The following is a 7,323-nucleotide window of genomic DNA, read 5'->3' on the forward strand; positions in this document are numbered from 1 at the left end:
TCTAGAAGACCAAACGATCCAAGACTTTGATAAGATCGAGAAGCCTCAACCAGATAATGACGATCTTATTGACCTTGGTCCAAACACTTCACCGTCGGTGCAAGGTGAAGGGGGAGATGTTCAAGAAGGTGATGGTCCCACCAATGGTGAACAAAGTGAGCAACCAGCTCACGAACCACCAGTTGAGCCTGAGTTAAGAAGATCCACCAGGCCACGACGTCAATCTACCAGGTATTCACCTAATCAGTTTGTTATGCTAACAAATGCAGGTGAACCAAAACGCTTTGAAGAATAGTGCCCGTGTGAATGTATTCGTGAATAGTGCCCGTGTGAATAGTGTTGTGAATAGTGTCGGTGTGGGGCCCACGTGAATAGTACTTGTATGGGACCCACGTGAAATATAACGAAAGAAATAATCACAAAGGAAGCACCAACACAACAATATACGTGGTTCGGCTTTGCCTACATCCACGGGCGTAATGAGATCTTCACTATGAGAAAGTTGAAATACAACTCTTGTACAGTGCTTGGATTTACAACCCAACCCAACCCTGTATCCAAAACCGGATACCCCTGTACACCCTCTCTCAACTCACACTCTCAACTCTAGAGGAGTGTTCCCACACTTGGCTTGCCTCTCACTTGGCTTGCCTCTCACTTGGCTTAGCCTCTCTCACTTGGCTTCACTCTCTTGCTTCTCTCTACACTTCTCTGCTTCTCAAGCAAACCTCCCTACCCCTATTTATAGCTGGAGAGGAGGAGAAAGGATGAACGTTGCCTTATCTCCCTTGACAATTTGTCAAAGGACTTACCGTCCATATTAATGGTTGTCTCCTTTGTCATAAATAGGTGAATTCGGTGGAGATAAGAGAAGAGAAGGAGAGCTCTCTTTCTCTCTTCAAAGTCAACATAAGTGGCTGAGAGAGAAGAAAACTTTCTCTCTACAAATGTGTTTGTCAAACTTTGTGAGCCCTCCATTAATGAGGAGGACTTTACAATACAACCCAGACATTATTTGCTTGGCAAGGCCGATGATTAACACTGCTAGTAACCCTCTCTATTTTTTAATAGGAATTAAGGGGTACTCAGTAGATATGATTCCAAACATAGTACGGAAGGTTCCTAGCTTGTCAGTGATACAGAGGGGTGTTACCAAGGCCAACAGTGGTTCATTCATCTGAACAACAAATCTCAATGGAAATATGATGGAAGGTTTAGGTTGTAGGATGACACTGATCCATGCTAACTTTAGGATGGTTGATCCAAGGCTGCTATGGCAAGAGCTGTTGGCACTTCAAGTGGCAGGGATGAGCTGGTCAGTGATAGGAGACCTTAATGCTGTTTTATATGAGTTAGAGAGGTGGTGACCAGGTAGATTCAATGCTCAGTCTGCTGTTGGTTTTCAGGAGATGGTGGATAGGTGTGAGCTGCTACAAATGCCATCTCAAGGAAGGAATTTACTCAGAGAAATAACCGGCGAAGGGGTAGTGTTGCAACTACTCTTCATCGTAGCTTCTGTACAGCACATTGGCTAGAAAAAGGATTCACTGGGGGGGGGGGGGGAAGAAATGAAAATGACAAGAAAGAATAAATTAAATAATTAACCCTATTGGTTTAGCATCATGTCGTACATATGCTGTATGTAAAACAGAGATAAGAATAAAAAGAAGATAACCAGGTTTCAAACCACACTCACATGAATCTCACTGTCCTCTTGGATTCATAACAGTGCTGACTCCCTCTATCCTCTCAATACTTTATTTCATTTTATGTACAGGCCTGGATTCTATAATGGTTCAAATTGAAAAAAGAAAAAAAAAAAAAAAAATTGAACTTACAAACTTCTCCTTGAAATAGGAATAAACTAAAGCAAATAAAAATGGATTTTGCTTGGAAGCAGTGCTTACGGTGGCACTGCTCCAAGCAGTGAACGATCAAGATTTAAAGTAAAGAGTTATATTAAATCTCCACTATTCATTATTAGCATGTGCACTAATATGAATGGATTGACTTCAAAGGTTAAGACATGTATTTTGGAGATCTTACTGATAGAAAACTCATTAGTTTATTAATGGAATGACTGTTATTCACACGGCTCAGTGAGTTTGGATCGAACCTCTTAATTTATCGTACATAATGTAAAATGTTGTCTATCTTCTAAGCATTGTTTTGAAGAATTTTGTGTTCCTGTGAATGTGAATTGACAAAGTTTTATAAATTCAATTTGTTTGCTACATATATATTCATACATTTCATCCATAAGATGGATATCAACTACTCTTCCAGACTCTTCTTTAATCCAATTCATCTTTCTTTCTGTTTGTATAGGCTTTTACTGCAATCAAGTAGTATCCGGTTATGATCTTCACAGCCACCTGAAACACCATTGGCAAAATTGGGTAGGGTTAATATATACTCCGGTTTCTTGTATTAAGTTGCCTGACATAGAGGCGGCTCAATATGAGATCAAATCTAGTGTGATTCAAATGCTACCATCTTTTTATGGACTTGCCAATGAAGAGCCTTATAAGCACTTAGATGAGTTTTTAGAGGTGTCATCCACGGTTAAAATTCAAAACCTCTCAGTTGATGCTTTAAGGTTACTTCTTTTCCCATTCTCCCTTAAAAATAAAGCTAAGCATTGGCTTCATGTTTTGGACAATGTTAAAATTTTCACTTGCGTAGAAATGCAACAAGAGTTCCTTAAAAAGTTCTTCCCCATTGGCCGTACCAATAGCATTAGGAGAACGATAACGAGTTTCTCCCAACAAGAAGGAGAACAATTTCATGAGGCTTGGGAAAGACTAAAAGAATTACTTAGAAAGTGCCCCCACCATGTTATTCCTAAATGGCAATTGGTTTAATGCTTTTATGATGGCCTTAGAGACCGACATAGGCAAATGGTTGATTCTTCTTGTGGTGGGACTTTCATGCACAAGAATGAGAATGAGGCATGGGAACTTTTTGAGACCCTTAGTGAAAACTCCCAACACCATGCTTTAGCAGCTAGGACTGAAATTCCATCCATTGGGCAACCAAAGAGGAGCGGTCTCTATGAGATCAATCCTACTATTGAGATGAGCACTAAGGTTGACTTGCTATAAAAGAAATTGAACCATCTCTTGTCATTAGGACAACAAACCCCATCTCCACTTCCTACAAGTTTCTTTCCACCTAATCAGATTAAAGCATGTGATTTATGTTCTAGCCTATCCCATCATATCACTGATTGTTGTTTGGCTACACAATACCCTGCGTTTGTTAAGGAGCATGCACATTTGGCCCAAGGAGTCTCTAAATTGGGCAATGATCCATATTCCAATACCTACAACCCAGGATGGCGAAACCACCCCAATTTTTTCATGGCGAAATTCAATGCCCAATCCCTCTAATCAAATACCTTATAGGCCATCTCCATTTAATATGCACCAAAATGCCCATAGGAATGAGCAACCATCATCTCCACAACCGTCACATAATTCATCATTTGAAGATAAGGTACTAAAAACACTTAGTGGATTAGAGCAAAATACTCAATTGTTGCATTCCCATTCTTAATCCATTAACAAATTGGAAACCCAACTTGATCAACTAACTGATGCCATCAGTAGGAGGGAGGTTGGTCAGTTACCTAATCAACCAATAGGTAACCCTAATCATCAAATTGGGTCTAGGAAAGAACAAGTCCAAGCAGTCTCTATTGTGACACGTAGTGGGAAGGAATATTATGCACCTTTGCCTACTCCCAAGCCATTGCCCATTGATCTTGAGAGTAGAGAGGAGGTTGATTTGACCCATGAGACTGGCGATGATGCACACAAGCCTAGTAAAGAAACACCACCTGTGAGTATTCCCCATCAATTTCCTCATAAGGGGTTGCACATTCCAATTGTAGAGGGTCCTACTCCTAAATCTTACACTCCTAAAGCCCCCTTCCCTGAAGCTCTTGAGTCCTCAATTCCATATTTTAGAAAGAATGCTAAGATGCAGGAGATGATTGATTTATTCCAACAAATTCGTATCAATCTCCCACTATTAGATGCTATCAAGCAAGTCCCAGCTTATGCTAAGTTTCTAAAAGATTTGTGCACCCAAAAGCGTAAGTTGAAGACTCAAACACCTAAAACTGTGCACCTAACTGAACAAGTCAGCTCAGTAATTTCCAACCAACTGCCCCCTAAACTTAAAGATCCAAGTACACCTTTAATTTAATGTGTGATTGGAGATTTATCCATAAGTAAAGCATTGCTTGATTTGGGAGCCAGTGTGAATATTTTACTCGGTTTAGTTTATGATAGGTTTGGTCTAGGAGATTTGAAATCCATTAATGTGATTCTACAATTAGCAGACCGCTCAATCAAACGACCCCGTGGGCTACTTGAAAACGTTTTGGTAAGGGTTGAGGATCTATATTTTCATATTGATTTTTTATCCTAGATATGGACAATACAACTACCAATAAGTTACCACCAGTCATTTTTGGACGGCCCTTTCTAGCCACTGCGAATGCTTGCATCAATTGTAGATCGGGTGTCATGGACATATGATTTGGCAATAAGAAACTTAGAGTCAACATCTTCAATGCATCATTAAGCCAAATAGGGGTGAAGAGTGCTTTGCGATTAACTTTATTGATGAGGTAGTGGTTGATTATACTCCAAACATGTTTATTGATGATCCCCTGCAGTATTACTTGCCATTTGGGGAATCTAACCTAAATATTGAAGAAGTCAACACATTGTTGGACTCTTCCACTTCTTTGGAGCAGTCACCATTCACATTTAGATTTGAGCTTCCACCTCCATTGGCTGCATCTCATTGAGTCTTGCTGAAGACTCTAAACTTAGCGCTTTATGGGAGGCAACCCATTTGTTTAGATGTTATTTCTTGTTCTTTTTCTTTTCTTTTCTTTTTTTGTTGTTAGGTTTTACTGTTGCGTGCTCTATCATGATTTCAAACATCAGGTACATTATTTCCTCTATTTGCTTCTATCATTTTTTATATATATATATATCTTGCATGCACCGAGGTCATTGCATAATTTAAGTGGGGGGGGGGGTGTCAACTCGAGTAAGACTTGTTGATAGTTGGTAGAACATTGTCACAAAGATAAAAAGTGCCCACTTTTTTCTGGCTTTGGTAAGATAAATATTTTAATTCCTTGCTTAGATACAAAATGAGAGTTTAAGTGTTTTAGAAATCCCATCTGATGTAATGAACATCCTCTTGAGAGAATAGTAATGGGTTTTACATTTTGAGACTGAGGTTGAATCGGAAATAGGAACTCCAGGTAGTCCAAAAGGCTTGACCATCTAGTTGTCTTGTATTGCCTTGTGCTTATGGTGACAAGTTGAGACCGATTTTAGACTATTTAAATGTGAAGTGAATTGAAGTATAATGTGAAAAAAAAAAGAAAAAAAAAAGAATCTGTTGAAGTTTAAAGTTTAAAGCTCCTTCTCAGTAACCGGGTCTCGGTGTCACCAACATCGTGCCTCGCGTCAAACAGTTGGGGTGTCTTTGGTCCAGTCTTGGCCTGTAGCCTAGTTGGCTTGAGTAAGTAAGTTCGAGGGGTATTCTACACCTAGTCCCTTAAGGCCATCTGGCTTGAGAGCGGCTGACCCAACACTCGTTACATAGGCCATCTAGAAAGCTTAAGAGGCAAGACATTGCACGGACTAGAACTGTGAGCATTAAAGAAAGAAGTGACTCAATGTGCTTATAAAGGTGAAATGTCTAAGAAGGTCAATATTGCTTAGATCTTGAGTTCTTGGTATTATTTGGTACCTAGTTTAATCTTATCTGAGGGTGAACTGGTAGACTGAAGATAAGAGGAGACTTCTCGATTGAATTGTTTGCCTAGAGCTAGACTCAAGAGAGGGTGTAAAGAGCTTAAGTGTGGGGGTGCCTATATTCCCTTTAATCTTAGTGGAGTGTCTTTGTCTTGGAATCTGTCTTTTTACTCTTACTATTGCCAGAATAATTAGAAGAGCACTTAAGAATTTTGTGTGTATATTCTCTGCAAACACTCATAAGACACAACTCGTCCAATAGGGTAACCTAGGGGTTTAAAGGCTTGTTGCACATGCTAAGTGCAACCGTGATTCCTACGAAAGTGAGTTAGGTTTTTCTTTCTTTATTTTCCGTATTACTTTTATTGTTTCGTTTTGCTCGAGGACTAGCAAACACTCAGGTGTGGGGGTATTTGATAAGCATGCATTTATCATTATTTATTTGATTTAATTCCCCATACTTATTTAATTGAAGAGAGCTAATTGAGTATTTTTGTGTATTTTTCAGGAATAAGGTGATTTTGGATATTAGAGATAATATGGAGTAAAGTTGGCAGATATATTAGATATTGGTGGATTTTAAATCATGGCATTCAATCTTGCTGCCCAAGAAATCATGAAAAGTGAGATCTTAGTCAAATTGGAAACAGGTGGAGGTCTAAGGAACAAAATTGGTAATAAATCTGAAAATCGGGTAAACAGACCTACCTTCAGTATTTTGGGTATATCTCTCTCGTATAAGCTTGGATTTAGGTGATTCAAGATGCTATGGAACGATATCGACAATATCTACAATTTTCCAGTTTTGAGTTTTTCCAAAATCTGAAAGAATAAAAGGTAAAATCAACGGATAAAGAGAAGGGATTCATTGTGTGCGGAAGACATAAAAGAGAAGCCAACCACAGAGAAGAGGAGAAGACGGCGAATGCAGCTCTCATCTCTCTCATTGCTGAAGAATAAGACCACATCTCTCTCTCTCTCTCTCTCTCTCTCTCTCTCTCTCTCTCTCTCTCTCCCTCCCTCCCTATGTTTCATCTTTATTTTTCTTATGAACTTTGTGATAATGAGTAGCTAGTTCCTTTTCTTTGGGATGTAGATGAACCATGTTTATTTCATTAATTTGATTGTTCTATATCTTCTAGTTGATTGTGTTTGAGTTTGGCCAAAGATGTTTTATAGCTCAACGAACTAAGTGTGCCAAGCTTCGGCGAAGGACGATAGTCTTGCGAAGATAGGGCATATCTAGGAAGACCATCCTTAATTTACTTTGAAGAGTAGAATTATATCGATCAGGGAAAAGCATTGGGGATTCGAAATCCAAAAGATCTTCACGTATTCATAGTTAACGTTTTTGCATTAATTAGTAGATTTAGTTTAAATTTAGTTTTGTTGAATTCAATCTTAGTGACTTAGCCTTTTAGTTCCCCATAGTTCAACCCCATACTTTCTGCTTGCTAGATTAGTATAGGATTTTATTTTTGATTGGTTAGCGACACGATCAATTGTAGACTGCAACCAATGACTTAAAATTTAG

The 7,323-nt window shown here is 38.9% G+C and overlaps 1 non-coding gene across 1 annotated transcript; it reads right to left on the reverse strand.

Annotated features, from left to right (window-relative positions):
* Window positions 1-2,735: 2,735 nt before the first annotated feature.
* LOC149011864 (small nucleolar RNA R71) lies at window positions 2,736-2,842 on the reverse strand. Its single transcript, XR_016174860.1, has one exon. It is a non-coding gene; the product is annotated as a small nucleolar RNA R71 (small nucleolar RNA).
* Between the last annotated feature and the right edge of the window lie 4,481 nt (window positions 2,843-7,323).

Source organism: Hakea prostrata, chromosome 7, assembly GCF_041222555.1.
Source record: "Hakea prostrata isolate BN-2017 chromosome 7, UWA_Hpros_2, whole genome shotgun sequence".
In the NCBI taxonomy this organism is placed as follows: domain Eukaryota; kingdom Viridiplantae; phylum Streptophyta; class Magnoliopsida; order Proteales; family Proteaceae; genus Hakea; species Hakea prostrata.